This window comes from Ovis aries, chromosome 10 (assembly GCF_016772045.2).
Source record: "Ovis aries strain OAR_USU_Benz2616 breed Rambouillet chromosome 10, ARS-UI_Ramb_v3.0, whole genome shotgun sequence".
NCBI lineage: Eukaryota > Metazoa > Chordata > Mammalia > Artiodactyla > Bovidae > Ovis > Ovis aries.
In genome coordinates this window covers 25220934-25246194 of record NC_056063.1, presented here as the reverse complement: position 1 = coordinate 25246194, position 25261 = coordinate 25220934, and the positions used below count along the sequence as shown (strand labels likewise).

General features: G+C 40.9%; 1 protein-coding gene across 1 annotated transcript in view; it reads right to left on the bottom strand.

The window, feature by feature from the left end:
• SPART (spartin) overlaps nt 1-25261 on the bottom strand; it is a 290314-nt gene that overhangs the window by 262801 nt on the left and 2252 nt on the right. The window lies entirely within an intron of this gene.

The following is a 25261-nucleotide window of genomic DNA, read 5'->3' as shown; positions in this document are numbered from 1 at the left end:
AAATTTTTGCCACTAACTCAATGACTTGCCGATTTACTTAAGGTAGACTATGTCATCTATTAGGCTGGTACAGAAGTAATTGTGGTTTCAGACCATGAATTTTAAATCATTATAAATAGGCTCAAAAATCTTTATTCATCAAAATAGGGACCATTACAATCAACACATTTTTTCCAACAAGAAATAAGTTTTGTTTAGTCCTGTAATGAAAAAAATCCATGCTTCAGGATTTGACAAACTCTTGGACAGGACTTTCTGCCTCTTGCTGGTTGTGGAAGCCTTTTTCCTGACTAAAAGTTGTCGAGAAGCTTGAAGAAGTGGTAGTCGGTTGCTGAGAGGTCAGGTGAATATGGCGGATGAGGCAAAACTTTGAAGCCCAATTGGTTCAACTTTTGAAGGCCTGGTTGTGCAATCGCAGTCAGACGTTGTCATGGAGGAGAACTGGGCCAATTCCTTTGACCAATGACGACTGCAGGAGTTGTGGTTTTCAGTGCGTCTCATCGATTTGTTGAGCATGCTTCTAAGATGTAATGGTTTCGTGGGGATTCAGAAAGCTGTAGTGGATCAGGTGGACAGCAGGCCACCAGTGACCATGACCTTTTATTGGTGCAAGTTTGGCTTTGGGAAATGCTTTGGAACTTCTTCTTGCTCCAACCGCAGAGCTGGCCATCGTTGGTTGTCATATAAAATCCACTTCTTGTTGCACATAACAATCCAACTGAAAAATTGTTGTTGTTGTATAGAATAAGAGACGACACTCCAAAACGACAAATTTTTTTTTTTTTTTGGTCAGCTCATGAGGCACCCACTTGTCGAGTTTTTTCACCTTTCCGATTTTCTTCAAACACCAAGTGGCAGTGGAATGGTTGATGTTGAGTTTTTCAGCAACTTCTTGCATAGTTGTAAGAGAATCAGTGTTAATGATTGCTCTCAGTGGGTCTTTGTCAATTCCCGATGGCTGGCCACTATGCTTCGCATCTTCAAGGCTCTCATCTCCTTTGCAAAACTTCTTGAACCGCTGCTGAGCTATATGTTCGTTAGCACTTCCTGGGCCAAATGCATTGTTGATGTTGTGAGTTGTTTCCGCTGCTTTATGACCCATTCTGAACTCTGTAATAAAAAAACTGCTTGAATTTGCTTTTGTCTAATGTAATTTCTATAGTCTAAAATGAATATAAAATAAACATAAAAAGTAACTAGCAATAATTATTGCCAATAATTATTAAAGTAATTAATCATAAGTAATACGGAATAAGTTATTAGCAAAAAACATAAAGTGAGAAATGTGCATTAAAATGATGCATAACATAACCACATTCATTTCAGAATGTATTCCAGTATCAAACGACAAAGCTTAAAAATGTAAAACCACAATTACTTTTGCACCAAGCTAATATTTTTACAGTTTTAGTTTAAGGTGGGCTTCCCAGGTGGCACTAGTGCTAAAGAACTTGTCTGCCAATGCAGGAAACTTAAGAGACATGGGTTCAGTCGGGAAGAATCCCTGGAGAAGGGCATGGCAACCCACTCCAGTATTCTTGCCTGGATAATCCCCATGGCCAGAGGAGCCTGGTGGGCTACAGTCCATGGGGTCACAAAGAGTCAGACAGGACTGAAGTGACTTAGCATGCATGCACTGATGGTTTAAGGTGCTGGTTCTCAACCTTTCCTGCACATTTGAGTCAAGTGAGGAGTGTTTAGCAATCCAATACCCAGGCTGCACCCTAGGCTAATTAAATCCGAGTTCCCAGGGATTTAGTTCCCCAGGCATTAGTATTTTGTAACTCCCTAGGTGATTCCAATGCACAGCCAAGGTCCAGAGCCACTGCTCAAAAGTAATATTTACTTTTCTTCATCTTTCTCATGACAACTGCAAAAATGAAACAAGATAGGAATTTAATCAAAAAAAGAAAAACTGCAAAAATTCACTCTATAAAGAATAAAACAGAACTTCATGGTAATTATATTATTTTCAGCCCTCACCAGATAAATGCCTGTGTTAAATACAACTTCTCTATGTCATTGTGTTATTCCTCAGCATCTGGCTAGAATTTAATACAGAAAAAACAAAAGCAAAATTACAGAAATATTGCTGTAAGATGTATCTCCTAGCATAAGAAGCGGGACTTTGATCAATTACACCTTAAGAAAAGTAAGTGGACTTCAATACAGCTCAGAAGGTTTCCAACAGACATACGCTCTTAATTGGGCTCAAAGTCTTTGTTCTAACCATCTGTCAGGGTTTTTTGTTTTGTTTTGAACTATAGTTGATTTATAATATTGCATATATTAGTTTCAAGTATACAACATTATGACTCGGTTAGCATTTTTCTGATGATAATTCACTATACATTATTACAGGATATCATATATAATTCCCTGTGCAATATAGTAAATCCCTGTTGCTCATCTATTTTCTGTATAGTAGTTTGTATCTCTTATCTAATCTGTTCTTTACCCTTTCCCTCTCTCCTTAAATATCAGAACATGAGGAGTGAACAAGGCTCTTTCCCAGAGGCAGAAGTCCTCTGTCCACCCAGATATAAAGCAAAAGGGTCTTTATTATGCCTGAGATGGAGTTTGCCAGTAACCTAGTGGGCTGTGGGCTTGATAAAGATAAATCTTGGCCTACAGGTTTTAAAGAATGTTAAATGTTTACACTCCAAATTGTAGAGTAAAATTCATACTAACTAACCTCGTGCTTCACAGACTAACTTAGTCTCAAGAGCCACAGGCTATAGCCATCAAGACACATAAATTCCAATTCCAAAACTGAGTCACTCAGGTAAAGAGAACAGACTTCTAAACAGGCAGTGTCACCCACTTCTGGAGCATCACCAGACTTTTCAGGACAAGCCTGAGACAGATTTGTCACCAAAAGTCCACGAATACTGTATATGCTGGAGACATACTTTTGTTTTCACCTCTGTCCATTTCTCTGGGAACTAGAGTACATCGCTAAGCAGGGAATGTGTACGTAACCTGAGACTTGCTCTCTGTAAGTGGCTTTTCACTTATTCATCCAATGAACTTTTACAGAGTTTTTACTAAACACCAGTACTGGAGAAAAAACACTGAGGGCTATCCTGGCTAAAGTAGGATTTAACACAGGCATTTACATCTGTTCTCTCTTTAATTCCCACTAAATGACAGCTGAAGACATAAAGCGTGGCAACACAGAGGACTGGAACTGAGAAACAGTCAGAAACACGTGGCAACGGAAAGGCAAATGGAGGAAAAGCAGCTGACCTTTTAGGCCAGAGATGACTGCAATCTATGCTGGCCAAAGTGGAAACTAAGGAGCAAAGCGATTTACCCCACAGAAGCCCAGAGCACGTCAGGAACTGGCAGTACCGGCTGTCTCTAAAAGGAAGGGCAACAGTGAGGCTGAAGACAGCAAGACCGGTCAAGACAGTATTTCAGAAGCAGTCACAGACCAGAGAGGCTGAAGCAGAGGCTGAAGCAGAGGTGTTATTCTGTGGGCGGGGGATACAGCACAGCTGGCAGCGGGTGGGATCGCTGCAGTAAAAACAGGAATTAGGTGAAGGTCCAGGGACTTGTGTGACCCCCACCCACACTCCCTGCAGGCCTTCTAGACCACGGGGAGTCGGGCCCAGGCTCCTACACAGGAGAATGGAAGACAGTTCAAGAGGTAGAATCTGAGCAACCCAAGGGAGAAGGACTGGGGGTCCCCAAAGGAACAGGGCAGCCAGATCACCTGGGAGTGAAGCCTGACAGGGAACAAACTTCGAGCTTTCACATAGAACTTCCGATCAACAACTGGATGACCTCAGTCTCAATTAGGACCAGACAAGGAAGGGTCGCTGGATGCTTGAGGATTAAAATAAATAAATAGGGGAAAGAAGATACTCAGAGAAGATACTGTAAAAACAAAGCCTTTCATTAACATCTCGGAGACGTGAGACTGCACCAGTGAAGTAAGAACAGAGGAAACATTCAGAGAACTAAAAGCAAACAACTACAAAACCTTTAAAAATAAATAAAATGAGAGTGCTGTTAAAGTTTTTTTTTAAGTAGGAATGGGAAACTAATGTGGATGGAAAATGAAATGTATGAAACACTTCAAGAAATAGAACAGAATCAAGAAAAGGAAAACAGGATAGAAAAAGGCAAAAACAAAAACAAAGAGAGCCCATTCAAATAACAGAAGTTCCAGGAAAGGGGAACAGAATAAAGACAAATTCAAAAAATATACATTCCCAGGTTATTTGCTACTCACAATTGCTGTTCAACGATGTGTTCTAGGAGAAAGCAAAGGCAACCCACTCCAGTACTCTTGCCTGGAAAATCCCATGGACAGAGGAGCCTGGTGGGCTGCAGTCCATGGGGTCGATAGGAGTTGGACACGACTGAGCGACTTCACTTTCATGCATTGGAGAAGGAAATGGCAACCCACTCCAGTGTTCTTGCCTGGAGGATCCCAGGGACGGGGGAGCCTGGTGGGCTGCCATCTATGGGGTCGCACAGAGTCGGACATGACTGAAGCGACTTAGCAGCAGCAGCAGCAGATGGGTTCTAAGCAGAGAATGGCATGACTAGAAGAGCAGCAGTGGAGAAGGTGAGTTGAAATGGGTCCTGAGGAGGGAGGCTGAAAGAGGAAACTAATCAGCGGACTCCTGCAGTGACCCTGCACACAGAAGAATTAAGCAGGAAGGGAGCGAGTGGTCGGCAGTGGGGAGGAGAGAGGGCGGAGGGCTGAAATGAGAGAGGAGACTGCAAAGGCCCCTGGGTGACCGCCGATGCAGGCGGACCAGAAGGCAGGGGTGCCGTCTATCAGGACAGGGGTACAGGGGGAGGACCAGACTGGAAGGGAACACAGTCAAACAGGTCAACTTGGAGCTGCTTATAGGCTGTGCACGTGGAGGTGCCCAACAGGTAGTCAGGCCCTTGGGTGTGTAGCTCAGCAGAGGGATGAACTAAATTCATCAGTGCACAGGTGGCAGCAGAGTGTACTCACTTGAGAGAAATCACTCAGAGAAGACAGAGGAAGAAAACAGGATGGCCAAACTGGGATCCTGGGAATACTGGCCTTCAGTGAGTAGATTAAGGAACAGGAGTCACAAAAAAAGATAATGCATGATTCACATACATCCAAACTGTGATTCTGTTACCCCCAAAGAGCTCTCTGCTAGTCCTTAGAAATCTATGGTTTCACTGAGTTCAGGCAACTTAGGAAAGGAAAAGAAGAATGAACCCTCTCCCCCTGTTGGCCATGTAAGACACACATGAAAAAAAAGCAAAGAATGAGTCCCAGATGTATGGGCAACAGAACTGAAGATGGGCATAAGAGACCCAGAAAGAACGCTCTGGGAAGAAGACTATGAGTTCCATTTTTTTAAATAAAACTGGCAGAGGTTAAGGGTAGGACCAAAAAGAAACTTTATCTTCTTGATCACATCATGCAATGAACAAGACTTGTGCAGATCACAGAACAGAATCTCCCAGTGAACCTTTTCTTCTGTCCATGGCAACTGTCTCACATGTGGCAAGTGACTTCAGCCTCTGCATGTTTAGAAAGCATAGTTTAACATATCACTGTGTGCATTTGGGCTAACTGAGTTTGTTGCCTTTTGAAACAGTTCTAGAGGTTTTTATTAAAACGATCGGGTTGGGTGGCTAAGATAGGCGGGCACTATCTGATCTTTGGGCTTCCCTGGTGCTCAGTTGGTAAAGAATCCGCCTGCAGTGTACCAGACAAGGGTTCGACCCCTGGGTCGGGAAGATCCTCTGGAGAAGAAAATGGCAACCCACTCCAGTATTCTTGCCTGGAGAATCCCATGGACAGAGAAGCCTGGGAGGGCTATAGTCCATGCGCTTGCAGAGTCAGACACGACTGAGCAACTAAACCACCACCACCACTTGGACTTTAAGGCATCATCCATTGGATGCTTCTCTCTTAGGGAGCACAGGTAAGCTCAGAGAAGTTTTAGAAAATTTCAATGCTACCTCAGAAACGCTGTTCTTCTATCTTTGTAGCAGTGGGTTCAGTGGTGCGAAAGAGAAAAAAAAAGAGAGAGAGAGAGAGAGAGAACTGAGAAGAAGAAAAAGATTGTAAGACCATCCATTATTTCTTGGCATTGTCAGAGCCATCAGAAACAATCTATAACACACACTGAATACGATGGGCTGCTATCCATAAGGCAAAATATGCAACGTGCTCTGACTTGCAGTTAGAGTGAATTAATTTTTGAAAAGAAGCTAAAGCAGTACCTCCAGAACAATAACAAGGAACCTTGTGCTACAGACCTTAACTGGCATGCAGTATAAGCTGGGGAACATTCTTCTTCCTTGCTCAGAAGTCAGACTTCTAAAATAAGGATTGATAACAACACTGACCCTGTTCATAGGAAGGTTGTTAGGATTAACTTAGAAATCATTATAAAATTATCTTGCAAATTTTGTATTAGATCAGAATACCTAACTCCAGGCAACATATCTTTACAGTTGAAATAAAGTTTGAAATTTTCTAGACTGTTCATCATTGGCATAAAAATAGAATGGAATACAAATACATTTGCAAATTTAAAGTCACTTTGCCTGTAGTGAGTTAATTTGGAACGATAGATTACACTGCTCAAGTAGTCACGCAAATCAACACGATTTCGGTTGAGTTATGTGCCAAATCCAGACAAGTTTTTAAAAGATATTTGATGGTTTTCATCAAATAAATTAACATAAATTTTAGAAATGTGGGTATAAGAATATTGTATCAAACAGAGCTCTGGCAGGTGGTTCAAGGAACTTTCGTAAAAATGTGGGCCAAGATAAGTAACTGATATCAAAAATGTTGATGCTCCCAAGAAATTAGCCACAGAAGAAGTGGACATAAAGAGACAGAGAAGATAAGACCTTTCAAGAAACCAAAGACTTGAAGAATCCAGATTCTGCCAGAAAAGTCTGCCTAAAGCAGAGATGGAGCAGGGAAGATACAGCTCAACCTCCCTCTCCCACCACTTACCTTATTCACCTCTCCTTCAATATTCTTATTTGAGTATAAAATCTCTACTGGTTCAGATCACTAAATCCTAGTGCTGCTGCCTTTGCATGACAATGAGTAGATCACAGGCTTACAGACTTGATGCATAATTAGGTATTTGGGGAAATAAATACAAATGCAAGGTAATAGTATAATCTGGCAGAGAAGGCAATGGCACCCCACTCCAGTACTCTTGCCTGGAAAATCCCATGGACGGAGGAGCCTGGTAGGCTGCAGTCCATGGGGTCGCTGAGGGTCAGACACGACTGAGTGACTTCGCTTTCCCTTTTCACTTTCATACATTGGAGAAGGAAATGGCAACCCACTCCAGTGTTCTTGCCTGGAGAATCCCAGGGACGGGGAATCCTGGTGGGCTGCCGTCTGTGGGGTTGTACAGGGTCGGACATGACTGAGGCGACTTAGCAGCAGCAGCAGTATAATCTGGCTAACCTTGAGAAGCAATTATATTCATATTAAACATCAGTACTATGTTCTAGTCGCTGGATTTGGGACGTGAAAGAGCCATGCTAAAGATTATCTGTTATGCTTCCCAACCTCCAGTCTCCTACTGGTGCTGACCACTGGTTGAAAAAACAGAAGCCAGAGTCAGGAGACATGCAGTTCATAGAGTTAGCCTCCTAGGGGTCAGAGGAGGGTTGAGAAGGGCAAAAGTGGGTCTGAGGGACGGTCAGTGGAGAGTAACCAACATAAACATAACCCTTAGGATTTTTAAGGCATCCTATCAGTCCAGCTTTAAAAATAAGGTTTGTGTCTTCCTTTGAATTTATTCATGAGTCACTGAAATATCCTACACTATGTTAATGTTACGGTAATTTCAATTGGCAACAAGTTCTATATAGGCCCAGGGTTTGATCAGGTATATATTTGACTGTAAGCAGCAAAAAAACTAGTGGCTTTATTTATTTACTTATTTTTACAGTGACTTTAATAAGGCGGGATTCACCCATTTGAAGGGCTTCCCAAGTGGTGCAGAGGTAAAGAATCTGCCTGCCAATGCAGGAGGCAGAAGAGATGCAGGTTTGATCCGTGAGTCAGGAAGATCCCCTGGAGTTAGGAAATGGCAATCCACACCAGTTGCCTAGAAAATTCCATGACAGAGGAACTGGTGAGCTACAGTCCATGGGGTCACAAAGAGTCAGACATAACTGAGTGACTGAACACACACACACACACACACACACACACACACACACACACACACACACACAGACCCATAAGAAGTTTGGAGGTAATAGGCTGATGATGTTGTCAGCACTCAGGACACTGGAGCCAGAGTCAGCCATGTGGGGGGCTTTTAATTGATGCATTTCACCTCAAGGTTGCAAGAAAGCTGCTGCAGCTCCAGACATCATACCTTCAAGGATAGAGGAAGGCAGAAAGGAAAAGAGCAATGCCAGTTGCATCCATCCATTTTTATCGGGAGAGCAAACACTTTCCTAGAAAGCTCAGCCAAATTCTACCTTTGTTTCACTGGCCCAACTACAGTGCACTTCTAACTATAAAAGAGGCTTTATAAGCACATATTTAGGCAAGTGTTTTTTGCCTTTAATAAAATCTGGCTTCTGGCAGCAAGCAGGAAGTGAGGAGATATTTAACAGGCAACTGAAAGTGTCTGCCACAGTTAAATATCATTCATATATTTTATGGTTTATTACATTAGCTACTCAAAAGAAACCCATTCATACTCATTAAACATTAGATAACAAAAAGAAATGCTCGTTTATTCTTCCTTCTCTAGTGAATAAGCCAAATAGGTAGTGAGCCTGTCATCTGAAAGCCATTTTCAACTAACATCAACCCACTTCTCACAGAAGATGGGAGAATGCGAGAACGGATAAATACTCAACTTATGAATATGATGCTGTCCTTCTCAGGATAATTATGTTGTGTTCTTGAATCCTAGTCCTTACTAGGGCTTATATTTAGTACTAATATATTTGCTTCTCAAAACTAGCCTAATTATGCTGTTAGTGAATTCATATTTAATTCCCAAATATACCCACTTCCACATCATCTCTATAAGACTCTGTGATCTATTGATTGCTATGCAAAGACAACAGCACTAGGATTTAGAAATCTGATTCAGTAGAGGTTTTATTATCATTAGAAATATTAAATAAGATGTTCCTGGATGTACCATTTTGATCAGTTACAAAAGATAACATGCTATAGACCAAGAGATATTATACTCTAATTACTGCCTTCTATTCAATGATCCCACTGCTCATGTTAATGAATAGCTGCCAAGTAATAGTCATTTAACAGAGAAGGGAGCACAGAAACTACATTTCAGACTTCAATATGGCAGTGATCCATCCCCCTTGTACAAACCCAGCATGGTGTGTGACCTTGAGTTGCTGTCATTTCAGTGGTTTTTTATTTTTTTTTAACCATTGTTTTATCCTGCATTGCATCTATTATTCATATGAATCCTAGGGCAAAGCTAATTTTCCTGCCACATCACCTTGTTCTGTCACACAAACTTTCTGGCCACTTCTGCCCCAGAGCACTCTTGATGGAAGCATTTGTTATACAATCCGTCTACAATGTGGGCTTAACTTGGCACTGACTCACAAAGGGGAAGGCAAATCACATTTTATAGTGCTGAGTTTAAAATCTGAACAATTTAGGTACATCCAAAGCACTGAGACAATGACATTTCAAAGGCAGCCAGGTACAAAATACTAAATGATATTCAAACTGATATTCAGTCAAACTGTTTTATGCTTTAGTTCATCAGTATTGTTGACATAACAACAGAAAAAGATTCCATGGCCATAGTGAGCCCCAGTAGACTGCAGACTGTAACTCTTGTGATGCTTTAAAAATTAAAAGTTTGAAATGGGGCTGGATGATCAAGAAAGTCGGTCCTTTGTATATTAGTATTATGGACAAAAAAACCTTAGGCATATCTCCTGAGATGTTTCCTTAAAACATAGCTAGTAGGACACACCACAGTTTTCCCTCTTTTTCTTTTATCCCTTCCTCTATCATACTGCTGAGAACGTGGGTTGAGCTCATAGCACCATTTTGGATCACAAGGATAAAGGTCACGTCTTAGGGATGGTGGGATAATGAACTGGAAGCAGCTTGGGTGCCTGAGGACTTCAAGGACCAGCTCTGGACTTTCTACTCTGGAATCCCTATGTGAAACTGAAATAAGCTTCTGTCTTGTGGGTCTTTATCACTCACTGTCAAACACAATGCTAGCAGCTACAAGCTCAGGTAATAACAAAAACAACAGCTAATATTTATTGACCTCTGACTTTGTTGGATAGTGTGCTGGGCACTTTATTTGTGTTAGCACCTTCAACCTTCACAACAACCCGATGAGGCACATACTATTTTACAGAGGAGAAAACTAGAACTTGAGAAAGATAATTAACTGACCAAGGTGATGCAGCCAGTGAGTGGTGGAAATGGGACTCAAGCCCAGGCATTTGACTCCAGCATCCATACTTAGGGCATTAACCATGGTGGAGGCCATCTTTATAAGTATGACTCTATTTCCTCTACATAGCACATCTATCTCATTTTGAGTAATATTTATGTTTGCCTTAGTTTTTGGAACTCCCCTACTTCCAAACCCCCTACTTGTTCAACAAAAGCTTACTTTAATAGGTTACAATACTCTGTGTTATCCCAAGGTTAAGGAAGACAAGTGAAATTTATTCTGATGGAATAAATATCGGAATTTATGCACGTAACTGTCTTGTGCTCTGTAGCAAAAGACATAATTTCATTCTTCTAAATGCTCCACAATAGAGAAAAAAGAAGTGAAGGATAGAGACAATATCTTGAAGAATGATTCAGTAAGGAAGGAAGTGGTCAGAGAACAACCTGAATTCAGTACTCTTTCAGTGCAATGTTCCACAACGACGTATTTAAAGTACTTTACAGATCAGCAGCTTAAATTATTTTTTAAAAAGCAACTGTCATTATCCACAAGAGGAAAATATATTTACTCCATACTTAGGGTGGCTGGTACTTAATGTCATTTTATGCAAATGATGTTTTTGTTGATAAAGTCAAGGACAAGGAAACCCAGTTTCTATGTAAGTACTAGACTTCTTTTTCTGGACCCTGGGCTTTTAAATGTAATTATGATATTGGAATGTCCAAAGAGAAGTATACATGAAGGATGAAGGAGATTGGAATTAACCCTTTAACCTTATTCCACATGACTAGAACCTCATATCAAATGCTAGTTTCACAATTTAAGACTCAGAATTTTGAGATAGAAGGAAGTCAAGAGGCCACAGTCCAGTGCCTTAAATTACAGAGGGAAAGAGGTCCAGTAAGCACCTGGTCAAGACCACACAGGAGGAAGAATGACAAGTAGAAGTCAGAATCCTGAATCCCTAATTGAAGCTCCATCCTTTAGGCCATATGGCTCAAGAGAGACACAGAAAGCTTGGAGAACCTCGGGAAAGGCTGGAAAACAGTGTAATGAAAGGTCAGACGATCTGGGATTATTTAACTTGAAAGGAAGAGACCAAAGAAATGATTTAATAATTACTCAGTGCAAAAAAAAAAAAAAAAAGCCAAAAACAGAACAAACAAAAAACAACCAACAATCATTTTTTCTCTCCTAGTGAGACAGATAATAAAGTCTTCTTCACAGTGTTGCCCATGCCTGTCTTTCTGTTTTAAATATCGTCCTCCTTTACTCTCCACCTACCCAAATGCTGGGCACCCTTGCTGGCTCAGCAGTAAAGAATCCACCTGCAATGCAGGAGACACAGGTTCAGGCCCTGGGTCTGGAATATTCCCTGGAGAAGAAAGTGGCAACCCACTGCAGTATTCTTGCCTGGGAAACCCTGTGGGCAGAAGAGCCTGGAGGGCTACAGTCCATGGGGCCGCACAAGAGTCAGACATGACCTAACGATTAAACACCAGTCCAAATACAACTTCATTTCAGCGTCATTAGACAAGGCCTGCTGCTGCTGCTGCTAAGTCACTTCAGTCGTCTTTCTAAACAGTCCCCAGATGAGTCCATTAACACTGAACCTTATTTTCTCAGGTTTCCTCCTTTAGCACTTATGGTTAGGACCACAGAGATTGACACATGCATTGTCATCATGACTAAATGTTTCACTGGGGTGTTTCTCCTTTGGAGAAATCTATTCTAATCCTTCAACTCATAATCTGCCTGTTGTGTAAACCTCCATGGAACTTCTATCGTGGTTAGGGTTGAGCTTAGAATAGAAACTCAATACTTAATAGAATTTAATCAATCCAGGGCACTGTAATTTATGTTAAATATAAGATATATTTTTCTAATGATGAATTAAGTAGTATTTAAGTAATCATTAAGTAATATACTAATTATACTGTAAACTTTCTTAAAACCAGATATATTATCTATCTGCAAAATTTAAGGCCTGAAGGTTCAAGGATGGACAGATGAACCACAATCCTTTCTCAAGTCTGAGCCTTATGATTCTGTCATTATCTACATTGATTTAAATAATACGCACTCTAGACCTCAAGGTTTCAGCTATCTCCAACATTGACTCAAACCACTTCAAAGTCAAACTGATGAATTAATCTATGAGATATTTGTAATAAGTTTTCTGTGGCACAAAAATAAATAGCTGATTCAGTAATCATGTGATTAGAATGTCCCAATTCTATCCATGTAACGAGAACCACATGCTAGAAGCCATATATACTGCTCTGATGTTACAAAAGATGAAGGATTATGGATGCACTTACCTTTTATGGATCTATTACCTCTAGTAGTTATAGAATATGATGGTTTCATAAATTTTTCTGGAGACTATTTTTTCAATTTTCTTATTTGTACTCATGCATTTAGTAAAGTAACTGATATACTAGAGAAGAGATCACTAAATAACCTTGGCAGATGAAGAGAAGAAAATCCCTTACAAGAGACCAATTTGCTGCATATTTTAAAAGATCACTTTTACAGATCTCTATGGCTGTTTTAACTGACATCACTCTAATCTCATGCTTCTGAGGGTTTTACCTTCACTATAAAACATATGCATGGGGATTTGCCCTTTTATTAGCATGTCAATCTATTAATATAATAAAAATGATATTTGAGATAACGAACTACCTGATCTCCAGTGGAGATCATTAAAATGTTGCCTCTCAAATTGCCTTCCTAAGGGGCAGACCTCTTTAAAAAATTGATGGGAGTCATGAATTGAATTTGTGGAATTTGTAGAATCTCCTTTCAGTAACAGCTATAAGTTTCCTATAGACAAAGATGGTATTTGGCTCACTCTGAGAGGCTTCCTTGTCTAATAATGTGAAATATAATACAATTTTAGAATAAGCAGGCCTTCAAAATGTCATTTTAGAATGACATTTTAAATGCTTAATGAAAAGCAAGAACCTAAGTGTCTTTGTCACTGCAATTTATTTCAAGATTCTACTTCGCCTGATTTAGGGTCACTTGAAAAACAGCCAGTGTGACAGCAGGATTTGAAAAGTGGCAGTGTCTGGAATAGACAGTCCTTCCAATGCCAGGTGGATCCACAGTGAAGTTAACAAGGCTGACCCTTTGGGGCTCTCGCTTGCCCAGGTCTATGAAGGCAAGAAGCTATGAATGTCCCAGTGTCCTAGGAGGGGCCAGCAAGCCAGGTGCTAATCAGGAAGCATTCCTATGTGTTCATTTCTGGTAAGTTGGCCTAAAGAGATCTCTGAATCTTCAAGCCTTCCATAATTTGTTGTGATTTACTTTTTTTTTTTCATTTTAACTAAGATCTCTTTTATAACTATGTATTTGTTTTTTTCTTAGAGGGATCCCAAAGTCATGTGAATTTCAGGCCCTATAAAACCTAGATTGTGCTCCTGCCCAATAGCAAGAAGGATTTCATTACAAATGAAATTTGTTGCAAAGAATCTTCTTAACTGACATTTTCTAACAGAGTTCGATTAGTTACACTGAGGCCCTCAAAGTAATTTGTGTGAACGTAGCCAAATGGTCTGCATAAATCATCATTTGGATACTGGGAGTTAATGATGTGACACGGAGCCTCAGAGATAAATGAGAGCCCTAATTTAGACGTAACACCACGGACTCTTAAAACAATAGGTGGATCAGTGCAATAGAAAGGACCAAGCAGATGCTAATTCCCAACTTATTACCAAGTAGTAAACTCCTACAGAGATTGCATGAAGTTCTGACACACCTCGGGTAAAAGTTAGGGGCAAAGGCATAATCTATCCTGTATCAAACAATAATCAGTACTGAGGCTGAAAAGAAGAGCTTCATTTGGGGTCTTAAGAATTGCAATTCAGGAGACACAGATGGGTAAAACTGTTTAGAGTGGTCCCGGAGAATACAAAGTGCCTGGGGCTTATCAAGGGCTTCCCTTGTAGTTCAGTTGGTAATCAAGGCAAAAACCACAAGGTTGTTTAAAAACTATGACTGACCCTGATGCAAGAAAGGAAATATTTGTCTTTAAGGGCTAAGCTGTCACAAATTATTTTAGAGTAAGTAAGGGCTTCCCTGGTGACTCCTTTGGTAAAGAATCTGCCTGCAATGCAGGAGACCCAGCCAGGTTCAATCCCTGGGTCAGGAAGATCCCCTGGAGAAGGGAAGCAGTGAGAAAGCTACCCACTCCAGTATCCTTGCCTGGAGAATTCCACGGACAAAGGAAACTGGTGGGTTACAGTCCATGAGGTCACAAAGAGTCAGACACAACTGAGCAACGAACACTTTCACTTTCAAGAGTCGGATACATATCTTGAGTTTTTGGGCTGCTGTTCTGGATGCCTATGTTAAGATAAGAAGTGGTCCAAGTTCAGATTTCATCTGGGGTGAGCAGTGCTTGAGTCACACTTCTTCAGTGGCCTCTCAGCTCTATTTCAGACGGCTCTCTTGTCAGTGCTGACTGCATTTTGATTCTCCTTTTATACCTGAAACCTCTCTGCAAAAACTGAGTTCAGACAAACTGAAAAAAATTCAGCGGTCAGTGTATACCATGACAAATAATATGGTGCAGAGACTCAAGTCAGTGTGACAAAAGAAAAAAAAAGGTATCAAAGAATCACTAGTCCCTCTGAATATCATGCATTGTGCTCACAACTTGAACATGGATCCACTTCTGAGTCACTGATACTTGTCACTTATCCTGCAAGAGGTGGGCTGCTGCTGCTACTGCTGCTAAGTTGCTTCAGTCGTATCCGACTCTGTGCGACCCCATAGATGGCAGCCCATCAGGCTCCCCCGTCCCTGGGATTCTCCAGGCAAGAACACTGGAGCGGGTTGCCATTTCCTTCTCCAATGCATGAAAGTGAAAAGTGAAAGTGAAGTCGCTCTGTCGTGTCTGATTCTTCAGGACCCCATGGACTGCAGCCTACCAGGCTCCTCTATCCATGGGATTTTCCAGACAAGAGTACTGGAGTGGGTGCCATTGCCTTCTCCTAAGAGCACGTAAATTGTCAGCACTCAATTAGGAAAAGAATATTTATCTCACTTTTAGCTTCATGTCTTACTAACATGTCCTATACTTTAGAAAATTAACCAACGTTAATAGCAAGGATATGACAGTCCTCCACTGGAGTTAAGATGGTTGTTTTAAAAATAAATTATTTTAAGGTAACTTGCATCATCTGAATGAGATAAACTTTTAATATTTAAGGCAAATCTTTTAAAAATATTCCCCACAAAACTTAGCAAGTCAGAAGACAGTCTCTCCCAAGAAAACAAGTACAGCTTCTGGGCCTAATGGGTAAAGGCAATGTTGGTGGGTGATGGCCACTGGGGAGGGGTGGAGACAGGAAGACAGAAGATCAAGATTAAAGCTTGTGAGAAGATTCACACAAGACACAAGACTTTCTCAGGAGAAATTAGTCTTTAGCCAATGCCTTAGGACAGCAGTACCCCAAATATGGGCTATCAGCCTCTGAGGGTCATTGACGTTACTTTCGAGTATAAACTTACAACTATTTTAATAATAATACTGGGACATTATTTGTCTCTTTCATTTCGCTGTTTTGCATAGTGAAGTCGCTCAGTCATGTCTGATTCTTTGCGACCCCATGGACTGTAGACTACCGAGCTCCTCTGTCCATGGGATTTTCAGCCAATAGCACTGGAGTGGATCGCCATTTCTTTCTCCAGGGGATCTTCCCGACCCAGGGATTGAACCTGGTTCTCCTGCATTGTAGACAGATGCTTTACCATCTGAGCCACCAGGGAAGTTTTGCATAGATGGTACAAAAGCAATGATGGGTAAAGTTGTTGGTGGCGAAACCCAAATCGAGGCAATGGCTCCTAAGTGTACTGGCGTCATGTGCTGGCTTCCTGTGAAATCAGTGTGCTACCCTAATGCACATTGTACTTCACTGCCACTCACTGGCAGGAGGGGAAAAAAACCAGAGAACAGTTTCACCTTACAATGACTGTTACAAAGCAACACAAATTATTTACTTTATTAAATATCAGTCCTTAGATGTACTTGATTTTTTAGAATCTGATGAAACAGGAAGTGTTCAAAAAGTGCCCCTGCTATACACTGAAGTATGATGGTTGTCTCAAAATCAACAGTTGGACAGTTGCTTGACTTGTGAGCTGAATGAGCAACTTTTTTCAGGGACTGCCATTTTCACTTGATTCAGTGAAGAATCATGTTTATTTAGACATGAGTATTTGGCAGAAACTTTCTCAACAATGAACCAATGAGACTGTTACTTCAAGGAAAATAACTGACAGTTTTGTTGCCAAGGATAAGATTCAAGATTTGCAGTGAAAATCAGAATTTTAGAAAAATTGTATCTACCAGTGTAAGCCTGGCAGTTTTTCAATGCTCAAAGACTTTTCTGATGATTAGCAACATTAACAGATAAAATATTTTACACTGTATAATGAAATATGCCAACATTTGAGAGAGCTGAATAATTCAAAAAATCAATATTCCAAATGACCAATGCATCATGTTACAAAATATATGGGTAAAATATCGATTCAAAGCACAAAATAAACCAATAAATTTTAATGTAACAGAATTTGAAAAGTTCATGGATATGGTTTCAGAGTCTACGATGGAATTCATCTTTAAGAAACTAGCATTTGGTGTTGCATCTAAGAATAGCCACAAACTATTTAAGAAAGTTATTAAAATGCTCCCTTTTCCAAGTATTGAACTGAGATTTCTTAAAACATATCAACCAAAACAAGACATCACAACAGCTTCGTAGTGTCTTTAAAATATGTCCACAGACCCTCTGACAATCCTGTTCTCAAAAGGTATATTCTGAGGGTAAGACCTTTTTGTTATTGAAGGATAGTTGACTTACAATATTATTTTAGTTTCAGGTAGACAGCTGAACTGAGACAGCAAAGTGATTCAGTTATACATGTATGTATATCTACTCTTTTTCAAATTCATTTCCGTTATAGGTTATTACAAAATATTGAGTGTAGTTCTCTGCACTATGCAGTTAAGTCCTTGTTGGTTATCTGTTTTACATATAGTAGTGTATATATGTTGATCCCCAAAATACATGAAAATGAAAGTGTTGCTTAGTCGTATCTGACTCTTTGATCCCACAGACTGTAGTCCACCAGGCTCCTCTGTCTGGAATTCTCCAGGCAAGAACACCGGAGTAGGTTGCCATTTCCTTCTCCAGGGGATCTTCCTGACCTGAACCTAGGTCTCCTGCATTGTAGGCAGATTATTTACCATCTGAGCCACCAGGGAAGCCCATGTTAATCCCAAACTCTTATTATCTGTAGACTTTTTATGATGGCCACTCTGATTGATGTGAGGTGATACCTCCCTGTAGTTTTGATTTGCATTTCTCTAACAATTAGCGATGCTGAATGTCTCTTCATGTGCCATTTGGCCATCTGTATTTCTTTTTTTCTGAGGGTCAGACTTAATGATTCATTTCTAGCAAACAGAATGTGACAAAAGTGACATTGTGTGACTTATAACAGTTCAGAAATGCATCGTGGTTTCCTCCTTGCTCTCTCTCAGAAAACCTGGGAGACGCCAGCTACCACTTTGTGAGGACACCAAAAGATCTGAGAATCTTGGCCCTTCAGTGACAGGAAAAAGATCAAGCCGGATGTCTGCATCTTGACTATGTGAGGCAAATATTCCCTTTAGGTAACTTCAAGACTCAACTACTGCCCAGGCTTCTTGTGGGTCATGGATAATGTATTATACTATGAGTTGGCTAAATTCAGCTCACTGTCTGCTTTTACAAATAAAGATTTATTGGAACACAGCCAGGTCTCTGTTACATATGCTTTTTGGCTGCTTACAACAGCCGAAGGTGTCACCAAAACGCCATGGCTTAAAATAGGTATTATTTGGTCACTTACAGAATGTTTCCTTACCCTTGTACTACACCAGTGTTCTTACAATTTGCCTTCTTGGTACTCATTTTCCCACTGAAATTTCAAGGTATGACTTTTTCAAGGAATCAGAACCTTTCTCTTCTCTCCCTCTTATTCTTGTCTAATCAACACCACAGATGAGTGACTGATCAGTGTGAGAGGGTGATTGGTTAATATTCCAAATGCCATTACACTGATGATTAGTTTTCAACTTATAAATTTTGAGGGGACACAAACATTCAGTCTATAACAGTAATCAAGGAATTTTAATACCATATAAATTTGGTACCCACTGTCATCCACTTAAAAATAAATAAAAGTGCTCTTAAATTGAAATTTTACATCTTCCTTTCTATCTGAATCTGTTCTTCTGGTCCACATATCTTCCCTGGCAACTAAATTTCACCATGTATTTTTTAAATCACAAGTTCTTTATTTATCACCCTCACTCAACAAACATATAGAGTTGCCCCCTGAACAGCATAGGTTTAAACTACACAGGTCTACTTACACACGGAATGTTTTCAATAGTAGATGCTACAGTACTACAGGTTCAGGTGTTGAGTGAATCCCAGGATGAAGAACCACAGACATGCAGTAACTGAGTACGGAGGGCCAACTGTAAGCTAAACTCAGTGTCTGTGGGGAGAGGCGGCACCCCAATCTTCCATTGTTCAAGGCCAACTGTATACAAACTGAAGTTTGTTTTTTTTTTTTCAAACTGAAGTTTTAATGTAAGTTTTATATTTTCTGTGAGCATAGGGCTCTAAGTGTTAAAATTTTTCTTCTAAATTAATTACTATTATAATTATTATTAATGTATAACTGATGAATAATTTTTATAGATTAAAAGTTTTACCAAAACATACATTTATTTTAACTTTTATAAATAAATATCAAACATACAAGCTAACATTTTATTGAAAGTTCTCTTCATAAGGTTAATATGTATGCTCTGACACTCTGTCATGTCCAACTCTTTGCAACCCCATGGACTGTCAGGCTCCTTTGTCCATGGGATTCCCCAGGCAAGAATACTGGAGCGGGTTACCATTTCCAATTCAAGGGGATCTTCCTGACCCAGGGACCAAACCTGTGTCTCTTGCATTCCTCTGCACTGGCATGCAGATTCTTTACCACTAGTGCCACCGGGAAGCCCAGTAAGGTAAATAAGAAGTTTTTTCTAATTATTTCATCCACAGGTGAATTTACTTCTTTCTAGATTAAGTTATAGCAAATATAGGCCATCGGTTATATTCCTATTTGCCATAGTAAGATTTGGGATCAGTGAGGTACACATCTTTCTCATAAGTAGTACGAGAAAGGGTATTACAAATGCTTGTAAATTCTCAAGGTGGTCAATTTAAGAAAAATACTTGATATAAAGTTTGAAATTTCCCTTGAAACTTTTTTTTTTTGCACAAGTCTTTCTCTTGGGAAGTCTTCCTGTACCTTACGGGCACTGAGTTTGAAGCCCACTGGAGTAAGGACGCCTGAAATCTCAGAGGGGGTAAGATGGAAGTGGGAACAAGAGCAGATGGTCAGCCGTGAAAAGCTATAGGGCCGCTGGGTGGGAGAGCTGGATGAAATTAAGTGGAAGTTCATGACGAAGTAGGTAAAGGAAAACCAAGAGGATGAGAAAATGGGAAATAAAATTTGTTTTAAGAAAAAAACTAGAGAAAGGCAGGATGGGAGTTTCTGCACACTGGGCAGGGGCCGGGGTGGTGGGGCAGACCACAGTATGTCCAGAAGGGTCTGTGTTCTCAGATATCTTCCTGATGATCATCTACTCCAGCTCAACTCTATCTTATTCCGACTGTGGGTTGCGCTGACTAACAGACCATATTTAAGAGGTTTAAACTGCAAGGCGCTATTCAGGGAAAACATTCTCTACCTATCTGCCTTGACTATTGATGCAAGAGGTGGAAATACAATTACTACCCTTATAGTTTTTATAGCACCACTTCCCAATTTGTGTCACATGTGCTTTGTACAGAAATCTCTTCTGGAGGTTTTCTAAAAGACATTTTAGCATATGAAAAATAAAGCCCTCTCTGCAATAGCAGTCCTGTTGGATCTGCGGCTCTTCCCTCCCCTCCTCCTTCAGGGTTTGCGAGAATCTTATCTTTCCTATTCTGCACACATACTACTCTGCTCATATTTATTGTGCTGAATCAAAATCCAACACTGGTTTCCTCTCTTCTTGACCTTAGAGCACATGTGCTCAAGATGCCTATTTTCCCAGGCTGCTGATTGCTGATTCGTTCTCCCCTGGATGTCTGGGGTAGTGGTGCCCACACACCAACTCTCCACTTGACAGTCAGCGCCACTCACACAGCACACAGCACACAGCACTGCCGACTGGGATTGCTCTGAGTAAAGCCGCGAAATAATGCAAAGAGCGCAGCAGATGTGTTTGGCTCAGAAACATTTCAGTAACGATTTTCTTGCAGATGGTCAACTCAAGCATTGTTAAACTATCATACGTCGGGTTTTTAACTGTTTTTCCACAACAGCAAATATATTTTCATCATCTGAAGGCTCATGCCCAAGTAGATTTTCCCAACAGTATTTGAGGGTTGGACTGAGGCATGGACAGCAAAGTTATTGGCACACCCAGGGAATTTCCAGTGCCAGATATTATGGGGTAGAATTCAGCTCAAATATTCCAGCTTCCTCCACTCACCCTCCCTCCCAAACTTATTTCTTGCTAATTCTTTTGAAATTAGCTTTTCTAGCCTAACACCCCAAAGTTGCCCTTTTGCTGTTATGAAATTGCAAACCACTTCAAGGCAAAGCCGTCTCTGAGATGTACCTGAGAGGCACATTATGAACTGCAAAGCTCCCACCGAGCAATTTAAAATGATGAATATCCTTTCCAAACATCCTTTTCAAAATTGCACATGGACTCCAGCCAGTCACAAGACAGAGATGTGGAGGATGCATCCACCTCTCTGTCTGCTTTTCACGTTGCTCATCGCTGATTTATAACTCACGGTAAGTCACTTGGCCGCACAAACAGAGCTGACGGGCAAGCACAGCCCCCAGCAGATGCAGTGTGTAGCTGAGAAAGAAAAGATGGGTCCCTGGCATTGTTTTTCTTCTCCTACCTGCACCCTGATGTGACTCACTGCTATTCTGAGAAGAGTTCTACCCACTAGTCTCAGAAGAAGAAAAACACCAAACCCTGAGGTACATTTTAGACTTTGACAAAATAAATAAACCACTATAGACATAACTTCAGACTTCTGCTTTCATTAAAACAGTTCCAATGTATCTTCTCTCCCTTGAAACACAGTAGCCTGTATAAATTCATTCCTTCCTGTGTCGTTTCATTAACAGAATCACTTTTTTTTTCTAGAATGTGTACCATTCACTGACTGCGTGAGACACACAGACACTTCCTTTTGCACAAGCCATGAGAGGGCATTGTATGTTTTGGGAGATAAAATGAAGGCTGTGGTAATGAATTCAGGAAATCCCAAGGCACAACTGATGTCATTTCTGAGCAGAATTGCAAAGCGGGCAGACAAGATGGCCATCTTATGCTGCCATGTTAGCTCAGCCTCACTTGCTACGAGAGCTGAAGGGTAACAGCAACTATGCAAGGTCACGCTCTAGAGCCGGCAAGAAGGCAGATTGTGAAGAGCACGCCGGCTGCCATTCTGGCCGCGCTGCCCCCAGCACTCTCCACACTGGCTGCCCAGTAGGACTTCTCCCCATGGGGAAGTGTCCCGGGGACCTCTCACCGCCATTTTCTATCATCCCCTCCCCAACCCCACCCTTGTGTCCCATTTTTCTGCCCTATAACCAGCTCATCCCCTAACTATCAGACCTCTAAGAGTTTTGATTTAAGAACGAACTCATTTAATTTGCTCAGGTGCTAATAGCTAATGCAGAGAGAAATACCTCTGGCTCTTCTTTCCCTCCAAGGAATAGAGCACATTTTAAACAGGGGCTTCTTATAAACTATTATCTTCTGGTCCAGAGGAAGGGTACTCCTGCTGGGAAACTTCCAGGAAAATAGGAAACCAAAGGACATCTTTGGAGAGGCAGGTCAGTGACTACTGAAGTATAACACTTGACAGTTGTTTACTGGGTCCTGGGTCATAGCATCACTGTAATCTTTGGGATCCTTTGATCATATGGAAAGTCTTATTCTGGTTACCTCAAATAATAGTGGAATTGTTATAAGGATATACATTGAAAAGAGAGCACCTGGAATTTCAAGGAACCATGAATAGCTATGGCTAATCAGTTTCATAGAAATGGAAATGTAGTTTGGAAAATGGAAAACAGTTCAAATTCAAGGGTAATCTGAAGCTTGGAGAGCAGGGGTTCATCCATTCCTTCCCCATCATGGGGACTCAGTGCCTCTGACTTCTGCTTCCTTGCAGCTGTCAGCCAACCACCTCTTCCTCCCCTCTTCATGTGCTTTGATTTCTGTTAGCTCATAACTTTTGCTTGTTCATAACTTACTCACAATTTCAGCCTACACACAGTCCCTGCTATCTCATAGCCCCTGGGTGTGTGTTTTTAGCTTCTGTTCTGGGTTCTGATTGACCCACTCACATATTTCCAATTTGAATGTCCTAGAAGGAGATGTTACCTGGATCAGTTAGCTAGCATTCTCCTTGTTGAGGCAGACTTTGTATTAGGACTCAGCCAAAGCATTCTTAGTTGCTAAGAATCAGTTTGGCTCATTTAAGAAAAGAAAAAATATATTGAAAGGATATTGGATCAGAGAGAGGTTCAGAAAATGAACAGAAACAAACGGAGGCTGAGAAGCCAGAACAGCAGCCAAGTCATACCTCCAAATCAGCTGAGGGTGGATACTCCTGCCATTGCTGAACAGAAGAAGCCATGATGTGTAACTGACCCTGGGTGCTGGAAACCAGGTCTCACTGCTTGTCCTCCTGCCCCTGCTGACTCTGGAACCTGGACACCGGTCACAATCACTTCCAGAAAGCACTCTCTTCGTCTCAGTTCTTCTGTGTGACCAAGATTCAATTCCGGGTCCAAGGGAGGTATATTTGACTGCCCAAGCCTAGGTCACATGCTCTCACCCCAGCTACACTGGTGCTGGGTGGTGATCAGAGGATGGGAAAGAGTATACAGCCTTTCAGGCTTCATCAGTGATAGATGGGCTCTGCCTCTCACAAAGTTTCAAACAGTGGCGCGATGACGGGTGGCTAAGAGAAAAAAAAAAAATGTGGACATCCATCACGTGAAGACAAAACCAATAAGCTCTGCTCCAGGGGAGCAGAACAGGGCTCCCCACTCAGCGGGGGCTGTGGGCAGGTTGAGTACTTTGACTGGCCAGCCCAAGACAATCTCATGACCACAAAAGCAGAGGGGATTCTTCCACCTGCACTGTCTGAAGCCTCACAAGGCACGCTTATATTCAAGGCAGGTATTTATATGTCTGTCTGCCCGGTTGAACTGTAAGCATTTTAGAAGACTTTGGCTTTATTTTTATCTCCCTAGTGCCTGGGGCACTGCTTGGCATATAGCAGATGTTCAAAAATGTCTGTCAAATTTAATAGGACTGTGGTCCAGGAATTTTTCCACAGCATTAGATAACATAAATTTCTTCACGCTTTGGGGGAATACTATGATTTAAACAAGCAAAGAAACAAAAAGGACTATTGACACTTCATGAAAGAGCAAAAGAAGTAAGAGTTTTTATGACCCACAGTCTTCTCTGAGTTATCTTAGTTCCTTTACAGGGCACAGATCTCTGAAACTGGGGCAGATGTAAAAGGGGAACAGCTTGAAAGAAGAGAGATGGAGGCATGAGAGAGAGGACAGAGTTTGAGAAGAAATCATTAGAAGCGGGGCAGAAATGAAGGAATTAAGGAAAAGAAGCAGAGAATCTGGGAATATTAGACACAGAACATAAGATTCCTGATAACCTAGAAGGAAATCAGAGAATTCTGAATGCTGCTTTGATGGTAGCAAGGAAGAAAAGATGGAGCTAATATTTTTAAGCATTTACTACATGCAAGGCAGTTGCTAGGAACTCTGTGTGTATGTATATGTGTGTGTGTGTGTGTGTGTGTGTGCAAGCTCACACACACATTTAACCCTCACAGCAACATAACAATGTGAACACTATTATATTGAGGCTTAGAGAAGTTAAGTGATTGGCTTAAATCACAGAGGTAATAAATGAGAGCATCAGAATTTAATAACTCTCCATCTGATTCCAAATGCCACACTTTTTAAAAAAACCATTCATCTCTCTCTGAATAAGGCAGAAAAGGGTTGGGGGAAAGATAGGGTGATCATGCTTGCTAGAAGCTGGTACTACGTCTCTAAACTGTGCCCACAAATTCCCAGGACCTTGAATGGTGCCTAACCTACTTTTGAAGACAAATTTGATCATTAACATTTTCTAAATCATTTGTACATGAAAAATTTTAAAAATTAATATAAGAGAAGCTTTGCCTCTCATATCAGTTTTGAAATAGTTTATGGAAATTTGTTACAGCAGCCCTAGGAAACCAAGTTCAGGAAACACCAAGAAAATCCTTACAGATTATTTATTACTTACTTTGTATTGAAATACAATTGGTTTATAACAAAGCAATGATTTCATGGATGTTACTGCTTATGAGGAGGCTAAATAGAAATCTAAGTACCTATAGAGCAAGTGGTAAGTGGATGTAGGACAATTCATGAAAGTAGCGTGTGGATGATAAAGTTTAGGACACAAAGGCAAGTGTGTGGGGAGAGAAACACGTCTCAGAACATGCCCTCTGGATAGCGCGACTCATTCCAGCATCCTGCTTTTTAGATCCTATACGCAAAGAGTCACACAGAAAAGATGAACATATGGGCAATCTCCCTGGAGAAGGAAATGGGAGAGAGAGCGCCTTTGCTCTCTTACCAAAGGGGCCTCGGAGTTAAGCCTG